Genomic DNA, 13,562 nt, shown 5'->3' with positions numbered 1-13,562 from the left:
ACAAAGAATTGAGAAACTTTTGTTATTGACCAAATACTTATTTTCCACCATAATTTGCAAATAAATTCATAAAAAATCCTACAATGTGATTTTCTGGATGTTTTTCCCTCATTTTGTCTGTCATAGTTGACGTGTACCTATGATGAAAATTACAGGCCTCTCTCATCTTTTTAAGTGGGCGAACTTGCACAATTGGTGGCTGACTAAATACTTTTTTTCCCCACTGTATATGTTTCGATTTTTTAATACATTGTAAGGCTGCATGATGCGACTCTAATGATGATTTGAAAAAAGTCACTTGAAAGGCATGAGCTCTGCTTTGTTTTTGCGCAGGCTGTACACACTACATCAGTCATTCATTCACAATTTGACAAGCACTTGATAATGCCTAGAATTTCACGACGGCCTCCCCTTTGTGTGGCCGTAAGGCACCCTAAAAAAAATCCATGCCTTTTGCGGCCAGTGGCCGTTGTGCCCTTCTTCCTGACTGCTGCGCGCTCCGAATCACCGCTCACTCACATGGCTTTCCATCACGTGATCGGGTCTTTCTCACAGGCTACAAGTGAAGATAGACACATCGGGGAAGCAACTACGCGCGTCCTTATCCAATTCCAAGGTGCATATTGAAGATATTGGAAGAACTGTCCACATTTACTTTTCATCAGCCAACAAGATGAGTAGGCCTAACGAACAGCAAAAGTACTAGCCTATGTAAATCCACTATCCCCCATAGTACAAAAGTTGACCTATTCTATTCTGTGCAATAAATAAATATTCCAAACATAGTCTGGGACAGTTGTGGGACGCGATAGATCCCAAATTAATACAACCACTAGCATCCCCCCCAAAACATTATGCAATGAGGCTGACGCAACAGATCAGAACGTTTAGCTTAAAATGTGATAAACTATTAGGCTATTTCTTCACATTATAAGCGCAGCAATGTGCACATGGCATTAGACTATAAGCGGCAATGTTCCATTAGCGGGAAAACACCATTATCAAAAGTGACCGCAAATTCAATTTTGCATGAAATGCTTTTATTATAAAGGTGCATTTCTATGGTGAAAATTATCTTCCCCAAACTTGAAACTCTCGCGCTGCTTATGTATGCCAGTTAGGCTCTACACCCCTTGTAAAGCAGATTAATGTGCTTAATTTTAAGAAGTTATTTGGCCACTTTAGTTGTGATACAAACCTTATCAAAACATACAGACCTATGGGCTAGGCTACATGAGGTGTGCGACTATGATTTGATAAACCAGGGCATCATTCACAAGTGATAATATATAATTCACAAGGGATAGGCTAATATTGTCACCCATCAGACTATTCTTGATTTAATCTTGTCTTTACATATACTAAATAACATGTGTGAAATTTGTTTTGATTTAGACTGGACCATTATCATGCACCTGTATCAAAACAGGGGCAGTGGGAAAAAAGACATGTCATCTATGCATTTAAATAGTGAATGGAGGAAGCTTTCCCCGAGGTTCATTTTCATGCCAGGCTATACTCCTGTTGAAAATATAAGCAATGTGCTCAATATTAGGAAAGTTGAGAAATAAATATAGGAGGCCTAGCCTATAGAAAGCTGATGGGATCCTCCTCTTTTTAATAGAGGCCATCACTCTGTTTTCTCGCGAAATTGCATAGCCTATAGAAATGTTGCGCAACATGAGCTCATGGACTCTCATGAAGTGTTTGATTAGATTTTCGATTACATTTGCATTGATGTCGATTACATTTGCATCAAGTCTCCTGAGTGGCGCAGTGGTCTAAGGCACTGCATCGCAGTGCTAACTGTGCCACTAGAGATCCTGGTTCGAATCCAGGCTCTGTCGCAGCCGGCCGCAACCGGGAGACTCATGGGCGGCGCACAATTGGCCCAGCGTTGTCCAGGGTAGGGGAGGGAATGGCCGGCAGGGATGTAGCTCAGTTGATAGAGCATGGCGTTTGCAACGCCAGGGTTGTGGGTTCGATTCCCACGGGGGGCCAGTGTAAAAAAAAAAAAATGTATTCACTAACTGTAAGTCGCTCTGGATAAGAGCGTCTGCTAAATGACGTAAATGTAATGTAAATGTAATGTCAGAGTGATTTGAGGGACAATAGAGTGCTGAGTACCAGGCAGTTAGCAAGTTTGGTAGGCTACTAATGACCAGCATCAGTGCTTGGAGAAGCCTAATTACCGTGACTAAACGGTCACGTGGAATTTGACTGCCTTCATGACAGCCCTACCCCTCACCACCTCCTCCTCCTGTCCTCTTCTCTTATGATCTCTCGTCTCATATCGAGTGGCACAGAATTTCCCCGTCATATGACAGTGGGGTCTGTGTCTGTGTGTGGGGGACAGACAGATGTGGGAATCAGACACCCAATATGTTGACATCTCAGGAATGCCATGGTCCAGTCTCCAGAACAACATCACAATCAGTGTGTGTGTGTGTGCATGGACATATTGCACCCACTTGTCTAATCAAGTTACAGGAATAAAACGTACTGTATTGACTATCTCACAGAGGAAGGCAAAGAGACACACCAACAAACACACACGCTTCCCGTCAAGTTCAAAACAGGCAGCCAGGATGGGCCGGCCACACACCCATCATGATATCACCATCAGTTTCCTGTCCACTGCAGCTATACAGGAAGTCCACTGGACAACTGGGCTAAAGCTCCTCCTTCCAATCCTCTAAAAACTCTTTATACATCACTCTGCTTTGTCTTTCTCGTCCCTGACCTCAATCAACCTCTTTGCCATCTCCACTACTGACTTTCAATTGTCTGTCTCGTCTTGTCTTCTTCCCAGTCTCCACCATTCTACGGTCTTGTCTTCTCCCCAGTCCTCTCTCTCAGCATGCGGTGGACACAGGCCCTGTAATCCTATTTAGAGAGGGAGAGCCCATAGGGAGGGGCTGGACACACCAGAGAAACCAGTGCTTTAGAAGAGTCTGCCTGTCTGATGCAACACACTGTGCTTTCATCCAATTACAGCTGAGACCAGCCTAAACCCACAGGCCTCAACCACCAAGGACAAACCCTGGGTTTAACGCTGAAGCCATTCCCATCTACTCTCCCTCTCTCCGTCTGTCCATATCGCGCTCTCCTCTGTCATGTTTATCTCTCCCTCTGTCTTTTTTTTCTCCCTCTCAGCCCCCCAAAAATAACCGTTACACACAGAGACAGTCACACACACACAGCCCTGGGCTGATCTGCCTGCATCAGTGAGCCTATTTCCCAGAAACAGCCTCGCTCAGTCACAGGAGAGAAGACACACCTTGTACATACACACAAGCAATAGCCTGTCCCCAACAGCAAGGGACAGGCCGTGGGTCCTGTGTGTGTGTGTGTGTGTGCATGCGTTTCTGCGATTTGATAGGGAGCAAGTTGGGGGGCTAAGAGAGGTTTGTGGGACGCTGATAAGGAGTGCTATGACATAGGCAAGCGGGGGGTGTGTGAGTCACATGGCTCTGGTCCCTCCGGCTGTCCCTGTCCCAAACTGCAGGACGCAGTCACAACAGTTGACATTTGTGCGCACACACACACACCATTCCGTGAACAACGCTGACTCACTGCTGAAGCATGATGGGATGTCTGTAGTCCTGTGGTCCTCTGTAGCTCAGCTGGTAGAGCACGGCGCTTGTAACGCTAAGGTAGTGGGTTCGATGGGGACCACCCATACACCCAAAAAAATAATTATGCATGCATGACTGTAAGTCGCTTTGGATAAAAGTGTCTGCTAAATGCCATATTATTATTAGATTATGTCTCTCCCTACAGCCTGTAGAGCAGGGATCATCAACAAGATTCAGCAGCGAGACTGTTTTCTTGAGCGGATGGTCAGAACATAATTACGAATAATTTGCAGACTGCAAATTGACTGCAAGTAGCCCAAACACATAATATTTGACTAAAACAATCATTTCAAACATTGCTTACATTTGTATACAATCACATACACTGAGGGGACAAAACATTAGGAACACCTTCCTAATATTGAGTTGCACCCCCTTTTGCCCTCAGAACAGCCTCAATTCGTCAGGGCATGGACTCCTGTAGCTCAGTTGGTAGAGCATGGCGCTTGCAACGCCAGGGTTGTGGGTTTGATTCCCACAGGGGGCCAGTATGAAAAATGTATGCACTCACTAACTGTAAGTCGCTCTGGATAAGAGCGTCTGCTAAATGACTAAAATGTAAAAATGTGTTGAAAGCGTTCCACAGGGATGCTGGCCCATGTTGACTCCAATGCTTCCCACAGTTGTGTCAAGTTGGCTGGATGTCCTTTTGGGTGGTGGACCATTCTTAATACACACTGGAAAATGTTGAGTGTGAAAAACCCAGCATGGCACTCTGAATGGCACACATACACAATCCATGTCTCAATTGTCTCAAGGCTTAAAAAAAGTCCTTCTTTAACCCGTCTCCTCCCCTTAATCTACACAGATGGAAGTGGATTTAACAAGTGACATCAATAAGGGATCATAACGTACACCTGGATTTACCTGGTCAGTCTGTCATGGAAAGAACATGTTTGTACACTCAGTCAACATCTCTCTATTATGCAGGGGAATAATTTGGAACAGACTTCCAAAATTAAAATCACTTGGAACTGATTTGCTGTTGTTGTTTCATTTACAATATTTTCTTTGCTCAGAAAACAGGGTTCTGCCGGTGTGTGTGCGTGTGTATACATGCGTGTATGCAACATCTATTTGAGCAGTTCCCCAGTCAGCTGTATCCAGCACTGTAGCTGGACCCAGACCTGACAGGGTGCTAGCTTCCTTATGGAAAACTAACCCAGAACCATTGGCTCTTAGGCCAATATAAGACCTGTTGTGACCCATCAACAGTGTTTGGCAACTGGAAGTCTGATTAGTCATGGGATTGTTTCCTTCCCAATCCCTCCCCCTTCTCTCTCTCTCTATTCCTCCATTGGCAATGCCAGTTCTGGTCTGGCCGTTCACAGTGTTAAGAAACAGTTAACATGGTCGCTCCTCACTCCTGCCAAGTAAAACACAGAGAGAGCACACACACACACACACGAACAAACAAACACACCCACACCGTCCAATGACAGTCTAGGCGTCGACCTCTGGGTTTCCCATAGATCCACCTTGCCCTGATAGGCATATTGCCAATGCTTACCAATCAAGTCCATTCATTTCAACACAGTTGCCTAGGAGATGATTTGGGACTGGGCCCAACTTTCTCAAAGTTCAGGTTGTCATATGACCGGTATCCGTCAGTCATGGCTGAGTGGGCGAGTCTGCCTCAGGCAGCTAGAGGTGTTAGGGTTAGGTTGAGCGGGCAGGGACTTGTTCTTGCCTAGTGGTGTTGGGTTGCATCGCACTCAGCATGTGCTGCCCTGAGGCCTTTTAAAGATTAACACACACACACACACACCATCAGGTCAAACTACACTCACCGCAAAAAGGGCTTCAATATACACACACACACAGCAAACATGACTGAAGAACACAACTAAAATCACTGATACAGAGGGAGTTGCAGTATGAGCGAACCAATAGCCCATAGTACCAGCACACACACACTTATGCCTATTCAGTAAAAGCCCAAGTGCAGTCATTCCGGTATCACTTTCCTTGCTGGGCCTGCCTGAAAGGGAGAGGGAGAGAAAGAGAGAGGGAAAGAGAGAGGGAATGGTCTCAAGACCACAGAGAGAGAGAGTAGTGTGTGCGTGTCTCTCTCTCCTAGGCTAATTTACCTCAGAGAAGGGTTCAATAGAACCTTTTTATGGTTTTCTATGTCGTCCTAATAGCCACACATCAGACAGTATCTAGACCTGGGGTCACAGGGTTCAACCCTTTATTCATATTCCTTCTGTTTCTGCTATAACTTACTTCTGTGCAAAATGACTGAACCGTGCCAGTGGAGGACAGCTAAGCTGTAGCTAGCTTAACCCAATGAGTCCCACTGTTGTGCCGACGTGATTTAGGACTTCTAACCCCTTTTAAACATTGTGTGATTGAGCTACAGACTTCTGGGTTGTACCATTGGATTAGTCCATTTCATTCGCAACCACCAGTCTGTGTGATTAACGGGGGCTGAGCTAGAGCAGTGTTTGTGAGACGAGGGCAGATCCCGAAGGAGCCCTAGGCCGGCTCGTTCTTTACAAAAACGTTGGTACGGTTTGAGCTAAACTATTAAAAGCCATCTATGAAAAGCTGAGACTCTCACGAACACGTAACATGTTTTGCTCTAAGGTGCTCACTAGCTACACAAGAGTCGTTAGAAGGTAAGGGGTTCTTCTACATAGAAGATCATAGGAAATCCCAGGATATAGTGTCTATAATAATAAGATCACATAGCTGCTGTCACAAACTCCAAAACAGGTGTCACTGACTAGGTGGATATTCGTTTCCCACTGAGCAAACAATTTATGTACTTACAGCATTCATATAAATTAATTTTTATCAGGAAAGGCTGCCCATCAGCCTCTGCTGTGGCACACAGACTATGCTGTTCTTTTCGTGCCATCACTGGTGTCAGATGCCTTTAAGTGATGCCTCGCTTATGTGGGAAAATACATGCAATGTCTCAATGTCCCAAACCAACAACAAGACTAATGAATAACCATGTCTGCAGCAGAATCAAGTCAAAGCCACTAGACTGATATGCTATTTAACTGAAGTGGCTGCACGTGAGGGGGAGAGGAAAGCTAGCAGAGAAGGGCATGCGTGCCTATTTCCAGTCTTCCCAAATGAGACCATTCCTCTCTTCTTCTCCTCCGCTAGCTAGCCCCTAGTTGCCCCATGGCTAACCTCAGAAACGCTAGCTAGCCTCTAGTTGTCCCTGGCTGCTGTACGGACATGTTAGCGCCTGTTAGCCTTGGCTTAGCATGGCTGGGTTGGCGTGCTTGGCCCTGTGTTCTCTGTCCTCTGCTCAGTAAGGCTGAGAAGCCCAGCATCGACAGCAGCCAAGCACGCACATGTCTCCACACATCAGTGTTCTAACAGAGAGAGAGAGAGAAACAGCGAGAGAGGGGAAAGGAGAACAAGAGCGATGAATAAAGAGGGTGACGGAGGGCCCTTTTGGGATAAACAAGCTTCTGTTCTGAGCAGCCCTTGGAGCGCAGTTTCCCTAAATGAACCAAACACTACAGACCAGGCAGGGCCTTCCCCCTGGACACTCACAACTGTACATAGCTGCTTTGGAACTCCTAAATAAAGTCCTCTCGTCGTAAACAACGTCACTCACTCACCAACTACACGCATAGCATTTTCCAGAGATAGGCTAGTTTGCATTTTCTATGACAGACAACGTTGAAGTGCGGGGAAAGAGGGAGCTGCCTCGTTCAAATACAGAGCATTCTACTGAGAGCACTAACGGTCTATGAAGATCAAGTCAACAGTAGCTCTCCCTCCACTCTTAGGCACGCACATACCTGTGTGTGTTTGTACACGTTTGTGTTCGCATACGTGTTGACTGTTGTAAATGTCTTACGGTAAGCTGTGTGTTCTAGAGCCTCAGATCAATTCTAACATCCTCATAACTGACTTAAGACAGGGTTTCTCAAAGTGGGGTCTGCGGCAAGATCCACAAATATTTTTTAAAACAATTTTACAATACATTTTATTTTATGAATATTGCTAGTAACAACAGATTAAACCTATTTTGGACAAGATATCTGTGGAATAAGTTAAGAGGGTGCAATACAATGTAATATTATTAATCCTTTATGTTTTTAACCCTTAGATGCACAACATTGGCCTGTGAGGCTCACAGGGATATTGGTATCCACAGTACGCCCACAATAATAACTATTTTCTTGTATTGCCCAAAAATGTTGTTTTGAACATAAATGTACTGTAATTTCAGCTTTAAAAACTGCAAAAATTCTCTGCCCCATGGTAAAATGTGTAGAATTGCAAGAAATTAGTGCCTTCAGAAAGTATTCATACCCCTTGATTTATTCCACATTTTGATGTGCTACAGCCTGAATTCAAAATGGATTAAATTGATTTTTTCTCTCACCCATCTACACACAATACCCCATAATTACAAAGTGAAAACGTTTTTAGAAAATGTTATTAAAAATGGAATACATTAATCTAATTTACATAATATTCACACCCCTGAGTGATCTCCCCAGTCCTTACAAGCATGCCCATAACATGATGCAGTCACCACTATGCTTGAAAATATGGCGAGTGCCGTGGTACTCAGCAATGTATGGTTTAGAATTTTCCCCAAACATAACACTTTGTATTCAGGACAAATAGTTAATTGCTTTGCCACATTTTTTGCAGTATTACTTTAGTGCCAGGATGCATGTTTTTATTTTTATTTTTTTATTCTGTACAGGCTTCCTTCTTTTCACTCTGTCATTTAGGTTAGTATTGTGGAGAAACTGCAATGTTGTTGATCCATCCTCAGGTTTCTCCTATCACAGCCATTAAACTCTGTAAATGTTTTAAAGTCACCATTGGCCTCATGGTGAAATCCCTGAGCAGTTTCCTTCCTCTCCGGTAACTGAGTTAGGAAGGACACGTATCTTTGTAGTGACTGGGTGTATTGATACACCACCCAAAATGTAATTAATAACTTCACCATGCTCAAAGGGATATTCAAATGTCAGTTTTTTGTTGTTGTGCCATTTACTAATAGGTGCCCTTCCTCGCGAGGCATTGGAAACCTCCCTGGTCTTTGTGGTTGAATCTGTGTTTGAAATTCACTGCTCGACTGAGGGACCTTACAGATAATTGCATATGTGGTGTACAGAGATGAGGTAGTCACAAAAAAATTATGTTAAACACTATTATTGAACACAGAGTGAGTCCATGCAACTTATTAAGTGCCTTGTTAAGCAAATTATTACTCCTGAACTTACTTAGGCTTGCCATAACAAAGGGGTTGAATACTTATTGACTCAAGGCATTTGAGCAAAATGTTATTTCGGATGACAACAGGGGGGCCTTTAAAATGCTCTTTCTCAGGGCCCAAGACATGATTAGTCCGGCCATGCACTGCAGAAACAGCTTGTATGCAATGTTTTGGGAATGGTAAATCTCTTGATAAACTGGGTAAAGGAGCAGGACACTAACCCGTAGCTAGCAAGCTACCGGTATCATATTTTGTAACGTGCTTTAGCATGAGTAGCATGGTAGCTAACAAGATGCAGTCCAGCCAGAGGTTCCTCGTCGGCTTGCAACAGTTTGACACAAGAGGCAAGTGTGCTCGCGCTACATAGGGAACATCGGCTACGCCGATAGTCAAGGAAAGGCTAATATCGGCTAAAAATATCAGCCAGACCGATTATCAGTCATTCTCTACCACAGAGTGTGTATGCATGTGAGCGTGTGTGTGTGTGTGTACGTGCTTAAACACTAACCGGTTGATCCTGCCAGTAGCATATGCTTGTCTCAAAGATCATGCCATGCAAGTCTAAGTAGATACGGCCGGTACAGTGAAACGGCGAATGGCTCATTAAATCAGTTTAAATCATTAACTCGTGCTGCGGGCTTTGGAGTCTGGTCAGACGGGCCGGACCTCAACGACCTGTTCAACCGGACTGGAGTGGAGCTCAGGTGGACATGGACTACCAGTGACTGCCTCTGATGCAGTTGTGGCAGATTGCGGTGTTGTTGTGGAGGCTTCTGTCACCCATGATGGAACATCTCATCCTACATCCAGGACAACACTCCTTGGTATCAGGCGGATGCAGCTACTGCAACACTGGACTGGCCTGAGGCTGCAGGGGAAACTCGCTGCTCTGGACTGTGCTGGCCACTCTGTCTCCCATTCCATGTACCAGAATGCTGCTATTGGCGAGGATATTCTCACCCTTACCGTTAAGGCGAGGCTGCAAGTTCTACCAACAAAATATAATCTAGCACTCTGGTACCCTACAAACCATGACCCATGTTGTATTCTGCATGAGTCAAATGTCCATGTTGTGAATGGCTGCTGTTCATACAAGGATTTGTGCATTGCTAGACATAACTGCCTTGTTGACCTGACAGCCAGCGAGGTGAGACAAGTGGTCTCACCAACAGCACACATGCATAAACATTATTGTGTAAGGGGAAGCTGGTTTGATGTTGATGATGATGGGTTTCCTGTGTGCCAAAATACGCCAGATATTGTTGTTGTGTGGGGAGGTGCTTATTTTGGAAGTGGGCTGCTCATTTGACAGCTACATGGAGCAGGCCTTTGCCGAGAAGCTGCTTAAGTACCAGCCCCTCGTGGCACGCTTGGACAGCCTTGGGTGTAGGTGCAAGCTGGTGGTGCTGATATTCGTCAGTCTCAGCCACGTACACAGGCTTGCAGTGCGTGGCCTCCAGATTGCCCTCTCTCCCTCCCATCCCGGAGGACCTGAGCCCTAGGACCATGCCTCAGGACTACCTGGCCTGATGACTCCTTGCTGTCCCCAGTCCACCTGGCTGTGCTGCTGCTCCAGTTTCCACTCTTCTGCCTGTGGCTATGGAACCCTGACCTGTTCACCGGACGTGCTACCTTGTCCCAGACCTGCTGTTTTCAACTCTCTCTCTCTACCACACCTGCTATTTCAACCTCTAAATGCCCGGCTATGAAAAGCCAAGTGTAATTTACTCCTGATGTACTGACCTGTTGCAACCTCTACAACCACTGTGATTATTATTTGACCCTGCTGGTCATCTATGAACGTTTGAACATCTTGGAGAAAAATCGGGCCTTAACGGCCACGTACTGTTATAATCTCCACCCGGCACAGTCAGAAGGAGACTGGCCACCCCTCAGAGCCTGGTTCCGCTTTAGGTTTCTGCCTTTCTAGGCAGACGTGCCATCGTGCTTCTACATCTGCATTGCTTGCTGTTTGGGGTTTTAGGCTGGGTTTCTGTATAGCACTTTGTGACATCTGCTGATGTAAAAAAGGGCTTTATAAATTGCATTTGATTGATTGATTGAGGGCCTGACAAAAACTAGGGTAAAGCAATTGGCTAGGTACTGCGGTGTTTCAGCTGTCGTGGGCAGCCTAGGAGGTCCTTTCTGTATCCTTGAGTGCCATGCATACAGGAACCTTTGAAATGTTTGGATCCTTTTTGTGTAAATTTGATTGGTGGATTCAAATAAAGTGTGTGTGTGTGTGTGTGTGAGAGAGATGGGTTGAGAGGAGGACATGGCTGCTAACGAGCAATGACAGCTGCTATGAAATGTACCAGCACATTTAGTTACCTCTCCATGTGTACACCATGAGTCAAAGTTAAAAAGGGGTAGTACTACTCATTAGACTCACACAAATAAAACAAACAAACACACAAATTGGTATAGGCCAAGGCCTACTCATGTTTATAAAACACACACACACTGTATATGCAGATATAGACACACACACACACACACACACACACACACACTTGGCTGTGTGTGACTATGGCATGACACAGAGTAAATAGCGATGGCTGTCCCTGTGTGTGATGTGAGTTTATATCTAGCTCTATGAATCTCCCCTCCAGCCATCTCTGCTGCCCATTTGAATGATGCAATAACACCATATCAACAGCATTGGCTTTTTGGCCACCAGCCCCGGTTCAGAGGGAAGTGGACTGCGGTGTGAGGGGACGCAGAGACTGGCCTCGTGTGGAGGTCTTACTGGAGCTTTTACAGTCGCCGAAGCATCACCCAGGTGGGTGCTACATTTCAGTAGTGGACGATCCAGATTGCCTACAGAGGAAGAGCTCTGAACATCGAAGATGAGGTGCCCGATGAAGAGCTCCGTGGCCTGTTTGTCAGATGGCCTGGCTGTACCATCTATGCTCCCCCTGATCAAGATACTATTTATTGAAACTGCCTATCATCTAAAGCTGTGAAAGACCATCACACATGAACTGCAGATCCCTAAAATGGTTTTGTTAATTTGTTTTGTATTTAAGGCGACCGAGATTGTACTCGTAATGAAAAGCGCTATATAAAAGATCCTCCTCCTCCTCCTCCTCCTCCTCCTCCTCCTCCCAAAAGGACATGGTTGCCCGCCGGTCATCCTGCCTAACAAGTCGAACAAGGGAGGGATCACATGTGGAAGTCCATTCAGATCAAACCTTTAACATGCCACATGGAGCCTAATCATGTGCCGGAGTTTGTGAAATCTTTCATGCTATTGGGAGCATTTCCCCCCTATTTTCTTAAGAGACTATGGAGATAGGATCAACTGTAGAAAACCCCATCACAGTCACTCTCTCTGGCCCTGGGACGCAGGGTGACAAACTGACATTCTAACTCTTGCATTAGAGGACCCTTGCCCCTATGGAGCCTGGCAGGCTATGGGGGCCATAAACTGGCCTCACAGCTCTGGCCCTAGCCAATCCGATTGGTTGCCAGGGACCAGGGGCCCTTATCACACCTTGGGGTCAGCCAATCACAGGTAGTCAACTTGTGTCACAGAACCCCCACTTCTGTCTCTGAACTCAGTCTCCAGCAAGCAGTGGCAGAGTGAGGAGCTCTCTCATAAACCTCTACCCTTCACATCATACAGCTGGACTGCTCACCTATGGACCCTTCTTTCCTCCTCCGGACTTTCCCTGTGTTAGCGTGTCCATGACAGAGTAAGTGGACTTCATTGGGCATATTGTAACCGGCATACTACTGGGTATTGTAACCGTATTGTACCTTACTGCTCAGGCCAGGCTCATTACCTGTATAGGCCTAAGATGGCCCCTGTTGTTATTGCTGTCATGGCAGCCCCCATGGCCTTATCCAATCCTTTGTATATACTGTTTATTATGCTAGCTGTGTGAGTCCATTCATTGCCTTCGCTATTTAGCAAGGCCTAGCGTGCAAGCCAAGTGCTAATGTTACTGCTTCTGCTTGTATATAGTCTGCTATGTTCATTGCCTTTGTGTTCTTGGTGTAATGCGTTAGCCTACGCTAATGCCTTAAGGCGTCTGCGTGTTTCCCAGGCGAAACAGTTCGGAAGAGTTTGTGCATACACTACCAGTCAAAAGTTTTAGAACACCTACTCATTCAAGGGTTTTTCTTTATTTTTACTATTTTCTACATTGTAGAATAATAGTGAAGACATCAAAAAATATGAAATAAAACGTATGGAATCATGAAGTAACCAAAAAAACGTTAAACAAATCAAAAAATATATCTTATATTTCAGATTCTTCAAATAGCCACCCTTTGCCTTCATGACAGTTTTGCACACTCTTGGCATTCTCTCAACCAGCTTCATTAGGTAGTCACCTAGAATGCATTTCAATTAACAGGTGTGCCTTCTTAAAAAGTTCATTTGTGGAATTTCTTTCCTTCTTAATGCGTTTGAGCCAATCAGTTGTGTTGTGACCAAGTCCATATTATGGCAAGAATAGCTCAAATAAGCAAAGAGAAATGACAGTCCATCATTACTTTAAGACATGAAGGTCAGTCAATACAGAACATTTCAAGAACTTTGAAAGTTTCTTCAAGTGCAGTGGCAAAAACCATCAAGCGCTATGATGAAACTGGCTCTCATGAGGACCGCCACAGGAATGGAAGACCCAGAGTTAAATTCATTAGAGTTACCAGCCTCAGAAATTGCAGCCCAAATAAATGCTTCACAGAGTTCAAGTAACAGACAC

At 45.0% G+C, this 13,562-nt stretch overlaps 1 protein-coding gene across 2 annotated transcripts in view; it reads right to left on the bottom strand.

Annotated features, from left to right (window-relative positions):
- The window catches only part of LOC311135504 (MOB kinase activator 2-like), a 99,094-nt gene that overhangs the window by 68,255 nt on the left and 17,277 nt on the right, over positions 1-13,562 (bottom strand). The gene's annotated exons all lie outside the window — the stretch shown is intronic.

The sequence above is a fragment of the Coregonus lavaretus genome (assembly GCF_964263955.1).
Source record: "Coregonus lavaretus genome assembly, chromosome: 9".
Classification (NCBI taxonomy): Eukaryota; Metazoa; Chordata; class Actinopteri; order Salmoniformes; family Salmonidae; genus Coregonus; species Coregonus lavaretus.
Note: the sequence above shows the minus strand (reverse complement) of the source record. Positions and strands in the feature narration are given on the sequence as shown.